The 10,224-nt window shown below is 47.4% G+C and overlaps 1 non-coding gene across 1 annotated transcript; it reads left to right on the top strand.

Moving 5' to 3' along the window:
• The first annotated feature begins 2,506 nt into the window (after positions 1-2,506).
• On the top strand, positions 2,507-2,579 carry TRNAL-AAG (transfer RNA leucine (anticodon AAG)). The gene has a single exon. It is a non-coding gene; the product is annotated as a tRNA-Leu (tRNA).
• Positions 2,580-10,224: the final 7,645 nt, after the last annotated feature.

The following is a 10,224-nucleotide window of genomic DNA, read 5'->3' as shown; positions in this document are numbered from 1 at the left end:
CCTGTTGATAGCAGCCAAGGGAATGCTGGGAAATGTTCCTTCTCTGCTCCAAGGTAGGGAGCTGGTCAAGGAACTACAGCTCCCAGGGCCCCATGGGGTCTCAGCTCCCCTACTGAATCCAGGCTGCTCTGAGGCTCCCTTTCTGCAGACAGGAGGAAGTTACTGTTACAAGTCCCTTCAGAGCTTGGGCCTAGCACTATGGCACCATGTCAAATCCAGTACTGCTCCCAACTCTATCCAGCTCTGCTGCTGGCAGGATCCCTTCCCATTCTTTTTGTTTCCTGTCTCCCTTCCAAGGAGAAGCTCTGCATTGTTCCTGTGTGGGGAACTGAACCCAGGCTGTCTGGGTGAAAGCCAAGAATCCTAACCACTAGACCACATGGGACTTCCATAACACGTTTACATGTTCATATTCAATAACACAATTAAACGTAGCCATTCAAAGTAGCCATTTAAAAGAAGCCATTCAAAAAACTTCAAAAACAGACTTCAAAGAGAAATTGCAGAGTTACAACTGATCTGCAGACTTAACACCATTAATTTGAGCTTGAAGAGGGACTGGGGGTGACTGGCTCACTACAAAAGCAATTTTCCCTCTCTTGGTATTGACACCTCCCTGTCAATTACTTGGAGAGAGCCACATCCACCCTGACTGAATTAGCCTTCAACACTGGTTCTCCCCTTGTATGGTAACTCCCTTTACATCAAGTATCAGAGGGTAGCCGTGTTAGTCTGGATCTGTATCTGAGGAAGTGGGTATTCACCCACGAAAGCTCATGCTCCAAAACCTCTGTTAGTCTATAAGGTGCCACAGGATTCTTTGCTCCCTTTACATCATGTTCCAATATATATTTATGCCTCTATCTGCAATTTTCACTCCATGCATCTGAAGAAGAGGGGTTTTTACCCACGAATGCTTGTGTCCAAATAAATCTGTTAGTTCTTAAGGTGTCACCGGACTCCTCGTTGTTTTTGTGAAATAAAAGCAAAATGCACTGTAAGCTGATCTTAACCCTTTCAATGCCCTTACAAACTTAGATGCTTCTCACCACAGGCCGGCTGGTGGCTTTTCAGCCAGGCTCTCCCCTTTCGTCAGCGCTTCAGTTGCTTGGTGTGGGGGTGTCTGTAGATGTAGGTGGACGAGAGAGACAAAGCATGGCAAATGTCTCTGCTTTTATCATGTCCTTTCTTCCCTCTTGGCTTTGCTCCCCCTTCAGAGTCAGGTGAGCATCACTGCGTCTCTCCAAGCAAGTCTGAGCAATTCCCCTGGGGTGTCCTCTTGCAGGTAAGTGATTGCACTGTAGCTCCCTTGCTGAACAAAGGCTGTTGATGGGTTGTTTGACACCCTGTCCGGGTGTTGGTTACTTTCCTTGCTGTTGTCACTGGGGAGCTAATATTTGGCTGACTCCCCCACCTTACAGCATAGTGATAACCACACTGCACAATTCTCATAACTTCATATGCATGAATGGTAAACATCTATGGGTAGAGAAATGACTTTCAGCAGATCATATCCTTTCCCCTGATACCTTACAAGGCATGCTCTGTATATAAGATCACGATTATATGAAAATGAGGAATATGGGGGTTACAGCACACTCCCCCAAAGGTACAGAATGTCACACTGAGATTCTATTTTCATTTGTTATGTAACAGCATTAAAGAGATCCAGTGACTGACCAATGGCATTTTCAAGTGCTAAAATAGCAAGCGCTGTTGGTCTCTCATTGGCCATCAGCGACTGAAGATACGGTTTAATGAGCCAGAGCTTCAAGGCGAGGGTGGCTCTGTCCACTGCCTTCCGTTGCGCTGCTGGGCACCAAGTCCCTGGCGGTCAATATGTGAAGCTGGGAGAAGAGAGTGGGGTGGCAAGCGGTGATAGAACTTTTGCCACCAGGGTCTAGCTGTCTAACTTCCTCTTCGTACTGCTGGGCCCCCGTTGCCTTCAGGTAACACAGGAACTAAGGCAGGAATAGGGTGAGGAAGCAAGTAAAGCCGAGCAAGGAAGGCAAAAGTTAATCTTATCTTTATGGGCAGCTCGCAATGACGTCCTTTTTCTGTGCCACAGCTGACAACAACATCCCAGACATAAAAGTAACAGGCCAAAAAGAAACCTAGCAGCTGCTGAAACAGTTCAGCTGGGAGCGTGCTAGACTAACAGGCTCTTCTATCCTCCTTTATGCACGGGCGGGATGTTTTCTGAGAGTGCAGCAGTTCCTTTAACTGCCACGAGTCCCTCATTTCAGGCTATGCAGCAGGAAAAGACAGCATGGGCTTCTGCACCGAGTTGGCCCACCTGACCTTTCATTCTTCTCTTGCTCTTTGTCAGCAAGGAGAAGAAAAAGCTCTCCCTCAAGCTGGAGTCACATGGGCGAGGTAAGGACGACTTCCTGAGTGCTGGCTCCAGTCCTCTGCCCTGCCAGCTGACCTATCGAGGGGCTACCACCACATTCTCTAGATTTGTCCATCGGTCTGTGCCAGAGTGAGCAACAACCCAGTCGGTGGAGTTTCTGTAGTGTAGTGGTTATCACATTTGCCTAAGACGCAAAAGGTCCCTGGTTCAAAACCAGGCAGAAATATGCTGGCTTCCTTTTCCCAGATTCCCCTTGTTATTCAGAAAGGGCACTCCTCCTATTGGCCTGTCCCTGGGATAACTCCAACCCCTGCATGACAGAGGATGCTGACAGCAGTGGAGAAAGCACCTTGGTGTCAGGCTGGAGAACCTAGAGTAGTTAGGCCAGTCACCATTTGGAGGCTTGTGGCTTGGCCACCTCTGCTCTTGGAGGTTGGCCTATAGAGGCTCTCACTTCCTGCTGGGCTTCTTTGCATGACTGGCCAAAGGAGGAAGTGAGGCAGGAATGCGGCAATAGAGGAAAGTTGAGCTGAGGAAGGCAGGGAAGAAGCTGTGCGGCTAAGTGGGGTTAGTAGAGCACCACCCTTCATTCTGCAAAGCCTGGGGAGGTGTGGTTGGCTGCTGGGAGGTAGAATCCTGTGCCTGCCTCTTGGCTTCCCAGGAGTGGCTACTTGCAGCCCAGGAGAAGAAGGGAGGTTCTGGGTGAAAGGAAAACAAGCAAAGCTGAGTCCAAGTGGAGAATGGCGGCTCCTTTATGGCCAACCTGGGGGCATGACTGATGGTTTTAGAGGTGGAGGCTGGGCTGGCTGTGAGCAACTGGGATCCAGGAAACCCCCACCTGCCCTTCTGAGGGCTGAACCCATGGAGGTGCGGTTGGCTGCTGAGAGACAGACCCCTGTGGCTGCCTGTTGGCATCCCAGGGATGGCTACTTGCAGCCCAGGAGAAGCGGGGTTCTGGGGGGAAGGAAAAGCAGCAATGGTGAGGCTGAGTGGGCTCCTTTCTGGCCGAGATGGTGGACTGCGGTGAGTCTGGGAGTTGCCTGTAAGCCATAAGTGGACGTAGTGCAGTGAAAACTGCTGCTCCATTCTGGCCGACCTGGGGGCGCCATGGATGACTTGGGAGTGGGGGCAGGGCGCTGGCTGTGAGCAAATGGGATCCAGGAAGCCCCAGCCTGCCCCTCCAGGGGCCGAGTCTTCTTCTCTCCTGCCATGGGGAGCCCGACCTTAAGCCTGCCCAGCATGTGCAGCAGCTCGAGCATTAAGCCTTCCTGTGTGCATAACTGAACTACGCCCTAGTGTAATAAGGTGTAAAGTTTAGATTGTGAATTTATCTTTAATTTCCATGGTAATTTACTTTGATCTTTTATTCCTACCACTTATAATCCTTAAAACTCCATCTTTCTGTAGTTAATAAATCTGTTTTATGCTCTACTTAAACTGGTGTATTTTGCTTGAAGTTCTTGGGAAATCTCAGCTCCATTACAAGGCTGGTTCATGTACTATTCACAGGGGTGACCCTGTGTAATAAACTCACACTGATCAGGCTTCTGATTAAGGCAAGGTGGTATGATCCAGGGGTGCAAGGCTGCAGAGCTGTGGTGGGGGCGACTTTCTATCATTAGTGTTATGAGTGGCTGCAGAAGCATTCATGTAATTCAGTTGGCTGTGTCCCTACCTACGGATGTCTGTGTAAGTGCAATATCTGCCAGAGATTCACAGCTTGTCTCAGCATCACATGTGTGAGAGGGAGCCCAGGTGGTGGGACAAAGGGCTCAGGGGTCCCACTGTTCAGTTGCATCGCATAGATCGCATCACAGACTTTCAACAACCACAGCGGGTGCTCACTGAGACAGAGAGAGAGATGCCAAAATAGTGATATCCAGTGCCAGCAGACACCAAACTATCAGAAATTCTGTGAACAGAGAAGACCCTGCTAGTGGAAAATGGCTTGTGAGGTATCATTAGAAAACGCATAACCTACTGAATATTATCCTCCTGTTAAAATGTGTAGTAACACTGTATGTAAAATTGTGAGATTTTACAGTATGATATTACTGAAAAAGTTACAGTTCTGGGGAACACCCACAGACCAGTTCCTCAGAGACAGCAAGGCAAACAGCTGGTCAAACAGCCATTCTCCTGCAGGGGGAAGGTGTGAAGACATTAAGGGCTGGTCTACACTACGGGGGGAAATCGATCTTAGATACGCAAATTCAGCTACGTGAATAATGTAACTGAAGTCGAATATCTAAGATCGGATTACTCACCCATCCTCACCGCGCTGGATCGATGTCCGCGGCTCCCTCTGTCAAATCAGCAACTCCGTTGGGGTTGGTGTTGTTCCGGAATCGATATAAGCGCGCTCGGGGATCGATATATGGCATCTAGATGAGACGCCATATATCGATCCCCGAGCAATCGATTTTAACCCGCCGATACGGTGGGTAGTCTAGATGTAGCCTTACATTCCATCACAGGGACCTATTGAGGCTGTTGTGGAAAACGACCACAGGATTAATATTTGAATCAGCTCAGCCTGAGGCTCTTTTCTTGGTTACAAGCACGCAGGGGGCGACAGCTATTGGAATACTGTTCCTGAGCTAAAAATCACACAAGCCGTCTACAGCTTAAAACCACAAACAATGACACATACGTTGCACGTTAATTTCCTTATTTGGAATATATTGCAAAATATGATGCAGGTCAAAAGCAAGCTGAACAATCAGTTTTCCATATTTGGCCTTTCCTGTTATTTTTATTACACCTGGTGATATGGGAGCAAGACTCTCCATGTCTCAAGAAATGTCACTACCAACCTAGGCCATTTTCACATGCTGGGGTGCAATCCAGATCAGCGAGGAGTTGTGTCATCTGTAATCCTGGGTGAGATTCAGTGTTCTGCTGCTGGAGCTCCCCTGTCTGGATACTCCCAGCCAGCGTTCAAGGACGCACTGAGTGTCTGTATGATAAGTAACCCTGGACTGGCAGCTCTGACTCCAGCCGCCTGCTTGTTACACCCCAAGCACATTCTGGTTTGGGTAGAGAAGGCTCAGGGTTTGAGAGAAGGCTGGGGGTAGGAAGCTTCTGTTCATTATGCTGGACCTAACCCCAGTTTTACTTGAGTAAAGAGGAGATATTTGACATTGTGTGATGCTGCTCCTGTGCTCTGTTCCCAAAGTGTTCTGCAGCAGAAGAGGGTCTCTGGTAGTATGTATGTTACTGGCCTATTGGGGTGATGCTGAAACAAGACAGGGTACAGATGGCATTGTGGGGGTGGCATAAACCTTCACTCTTCATTTCCCCTTCCAAGAACAGAAGGGACAGGAATCCTTACCCAGCAAGACCATCGTCTCATAGTTCCCCTGCATGACATCTCTGTAGAGGGCTCTCTGAGTGGGGTCCAGCAGAGTCCCCTCTTCCCTGGAGAAATACACAGCCACCTCCTCGAAGGTCACCGGCCCCTGAAAGAGCAGGAGTCCAATACTCAGTACCTGCTGACCCACTCACAACCCCACTATTCACGGAACAGCAGCACCAGGGAAATGGAAGCTCCGGGAGGCACATGTTAACAGAGTCCCACCCCACCTTGCTTACAGCAGCCAGGAGGCATCAGAGGGTAGAAAGAGAGAACCTTTGTGTCTCCCATCTGACAGACAGAAGCAGGGTCTTCACATTTATCACATAGCTACTAGCCAGAGCTTAATATAGGAGATGGGGCTGTCTCTGGACCCTGATAGTGGCTCCCTGGTAGGAATCCAAGCACTCTCCAAATAAAATATATGGAAGAAAGGGGAAGTCAATCATAAAGAATAGAAGTTAGAAGGTCAGAATTGTAGTGCCCATTAACAAAGGTTTAGAGAAAATAGAGCCTATCAAACTAACGGGATATCCTTATTGGATGAGATCAAAAGTTTGGTTGCAGCTAATAGTATTGATGTAATATACCTAAACTTCCGTAAGGGACATGACTTGATTAGCACAATATTTTTACTAAAAAAAACTAGAATGATACAAAATAAACACGGCATACATTAAATAGATTAAAAACTCTGATAGTAAATGGGGAACCATGATCGAGTGGATTTCTTTCTAGCAGGTTCCTGCAGGGATTGGTTCTTGGCCCTGTGCTATTTAACATTCTTATCCATGACTTAGAAGAGAGTACAAAATCATCACTGATAAAGTTTACAGTTGCCACAAAGATTGGTTGGTGGTAATTAATGAAATGTCAGTAGATTCAGGCTCCATCGCTGAGAGTCTGGGAAGTTGTCCCAGCCCTGGCTGTATGGTTATTTCCTGTTCCACAAAGAGGGGAAGTTCCATTCCCAACTCCTGTGCCTTGAAATTACGACCTATCTGACACTACACCCCCATATTCATCATAGTGGTATGATTATAATATTATTAGGAAATAATTATGATCTATTTTGTAGAAGATGCATCATGTGTGGTGTCACTGGAAAAGTTCTGATTTGCTGAATAGGATTATCCTATTTGTGTGCACATATCATGTTCGTATCTGAAGTTATGGATATTGACTCTGTATCTGTATTTCAAATGTGCTTACTCTGGGTAACACCCACAATGAGCCTTTCAGGTACAACAATGAAGAAGCCAGACAGTGCTGATGGCTCAACAAAGACAATGGACTGTGGAAGAGCTTAGCCTTCCTGTGAATGTTTCAGCCAGCCTATGAGTCATGGCTACTATGACTCAGCAGGGCCTGTGACCAGACCACATGACACTAAACTCCATTTTAGTACCTGTATTTTTCCACAAACTGGACTAGGAACTGAGTTTGGAACAAAAGGTTCCCACCATATGGAAAAGCTACATAAGGTGGGGTGTGACATCATCTCTTGGCCTCATTCTCCACACAAGAGAACTTCTGGAAACACCTGAGAAACAAAAACGGATGTGGGGGAAGTGCTGCTCCCAGGATCAAGAGATTTCTAGCTTGTGTATGGAAACTTGGGGGACTGCTTGTACCATCAGTCAGGGTGAGAAATTGCTAATTCAAATTCTATCCATCTAGTATGTTAGGCTTAGTCTGAGTTTTGGTTATTTGCTAAATAATCTGCTTTGATCTGTTTGTTATCACTTATAATCACTTAATCTATCTTTCTGCAGTTAATAAACTTGTTTGATGCTTTATCTTAACCAGCGTATTTTGAGTGAAGTGTCTGGGGAAAATCTCAGCTTGTTGTGCACATCTGTCCCATATCGAGGGGAAGGGGAACTACATTAATGAGCTTGTATTATAGAGATCCCTGTGCACTATAAGATGGTATCATTCTGGATTTATACTACAGCAAGTGTGCAAGGTTGGGGAGTGGGAAATTGGCTCTTGTCTTCTATCTGTCCTTGAGTGGCTTAGGTAACGCACTCAGGTAGCTTAGTTGGCTGCATGACGCCACCTGCTGTTGTGTTGGGTGATAACAGGCCCTGGAGAGGCTGGCGAAATCTCCAGCAAAGCAGTGTGAGAAGGGCCAGCCCAGCGTGAGGGTTAGAGGACACAGCAGTTCCCAGAAGCTCCACAAACTGCCTCCTGGGGGTGACAACCCATCACGCCCTACACTACACAAGTCTCAGCAGGTTTGTCACATGCTGTCCCCTCCCTTTCTCCACCCGAGATATTTCCTGCTTCCCACCACTTCTAGCAATTCCCACCCTCTTATGCATTTACTGCTCCTCAACCTCCAAGCAGAGCCCGCCACCCTGATAATCTCTTACCTGAGCCAGCTCCATTGCAGCCATTTCCTTGCCCCTGGGAGGACGAGATGATCTGCAGCGAAACATGGATGTTATTCTCTGGCCTGCCGGGGTGAAAAGGGCAAGGTGTGAGAATTCAGACTAGGCTTTTGTCCATTCCACAAGCCGATTCCCCCCAGCTTTTCCCCTGCTAATGCACATTCTAGGATCTAGCACACTGTGAAGCACAGAGTGACCTTATTCCAGTACAGGCCTAGCCCCCTCCCACCAGGGTGTAACCCTCTGACACATGGGGAAACCCTCCCAGTAACAGTCTCTCTCTTACACGTATCAAGTTTGCGGACAACACCAAGCTGGGAGGGGTTGTAAGTGCTTTGGAGGATTGGATTAAAATTCAAAATGATCTGGACAAACGGGAGAAATGATCTGAAGTAAATAGGATCAAATTCAGTAGAGACAAGTGCAAAGTACTCCACGTTGGAAGGAACAATCGGAGGCCAGAGAAGAGCAGAAACAAAGGAGTCACTTTGGGGGATTCTCCCTGTCATTGTCCCCAAGGCAGCTGTCTCAGGTTTACAAAGGTGTTTCATGTTCCAGCCTTTGTACAGTCTCTCCTGGGAGTGCCCCTTTCATGGACTGGGCCTAGTTTTAGTTTTTGGTAGTTAACAAGCTTGGTTTATTGTTCATCTAACCAGTATGTGTGGATTGAAGTGTGTTGGAAACTCTGTTTGGGATAACAAGCTGGTGCATGTCATTTTCCGCTGATGAAATGACAGACTTCATATGAGCTTGGGTCGTTCAGTAGCGTGCTGGACAGTGCAAGATGCACATTTCTGGGGGAAAGTTGGGCACTTGAGAATTTGCTGGTTTTCTCCTGAGGTGTAATTCATGAGTGGCTGTCTAGCAGCACTCAATACTGTGTAGCTGGGAGTGAGTTACATGCTGGAGACTGTGTGTTAATTGGCCAAGAGGGGCTGTTCTCGCGGGAAAACAGTGGAAAAGGCACCCCATGCTGGAGGACTGAGGTACAGCTATTTAACAGTCCAGATTGTACTCTGGGTAACATCACAGACACTCATTATGACAGAGCCTCTTACAACACAGAGAAAGTAAATCCATGTCCCAGAAATCGAAGACTCCAGACAGAGGGCAAGTGTCCCTGGCACTGCTTCTTGCTGACAGAGAGGTTCAGAGACAGTGCGAGAATCCTGGGGAAGCTGGGAACAGGAAGCATGGGCTGGCGGGGTTCGGTGGAGAAAGGGAACAGGAAGGGCAGGGATATTACTGAATCCAGGATCTTAGCAGTACTAGATGACAGGATAGCACATAGTGCAGTCCATTGGAAAACACAATCCCAACTATACATACAAAATGATGGGGTCTAAATTAGTTGTTTCCACTCAAGAGAGTGATCTTGGAGTCACTGTGGATAGTTCTCTGAAAACATCCACTCAATGTGCAGCAGCAGTGAAAAAAAGTGAACAATGTAGGAAATAATTAAGAAAGTGATAGATATGACAGAATATCTCATAGATCATATTTGTAAAAACAGCAAATAAATCCATGATACACCCACATCTTGAATACTGCATGCACATGTCACCCCATCTCAAAAATAGAAATATTGGAATTGGAAAAGGTTCAGAAAACGGCAACAAACATGATTATGGGACAGTTATGCCAGACCTAACCCCCAGTTTCACTTGAGCAAACAGGAGATATTTGACACTGTGCAATACGGCTCCTGTGCTCTGTTCCCAAAGTGTTCTGCAGCAGAGGAGGGTCTCTGGTATTATGTGTGTCACTGGCCTATTGGGGTGATGCTGAAACAGGACAGGGTACAGATGGCATTGTGGGGGTGGCGTGAACCTTCACTCTTCATTTCCCCTTCCAAGAACAGAAGGGACAGGAACCCTTACCCAGCGAGGTCACAGTCTCATAGTTCTCCTGCATGACATCCCAGTAGAGGGCTCTCTGAGTGGGGTCCAGCAGAGCCCACTCTTCCCTGGTGAAATACATAGCCATCTCCTTGAAGGTCACCAGCCCCTGAAAGAGTAAGAGTCCAACACTAAGGACTTGCTGCCCCACTCACAGCCCCACTATTTGTGGCAGAGAAGAGTGAATCAAATGGAAGCTCTGGGTGGATCATAGTCAGGAGA

The sequence above is a fragment of the Gopherus flavomarginatus genome, chromosome 20 (assembly GCF_025201925.1).
Source record: "Gopherus flavomarginatus isolate rGopFla2 chromosome 20, rGopFla2.mat.asm, whole genome shotgun sequence".
Taxonomy (NCBI): domain Eukaryota; kingdom Metazoa; phylum Chordata; order Testudines; family Testudinidae; genus Gopherus; species Gopherus flavomarginatus.
The sequence above is the reverse complement of the archived record's forward strand: the minus strand, read 5'-3'. Positions and strand labels throughout refer to the sequence as shown.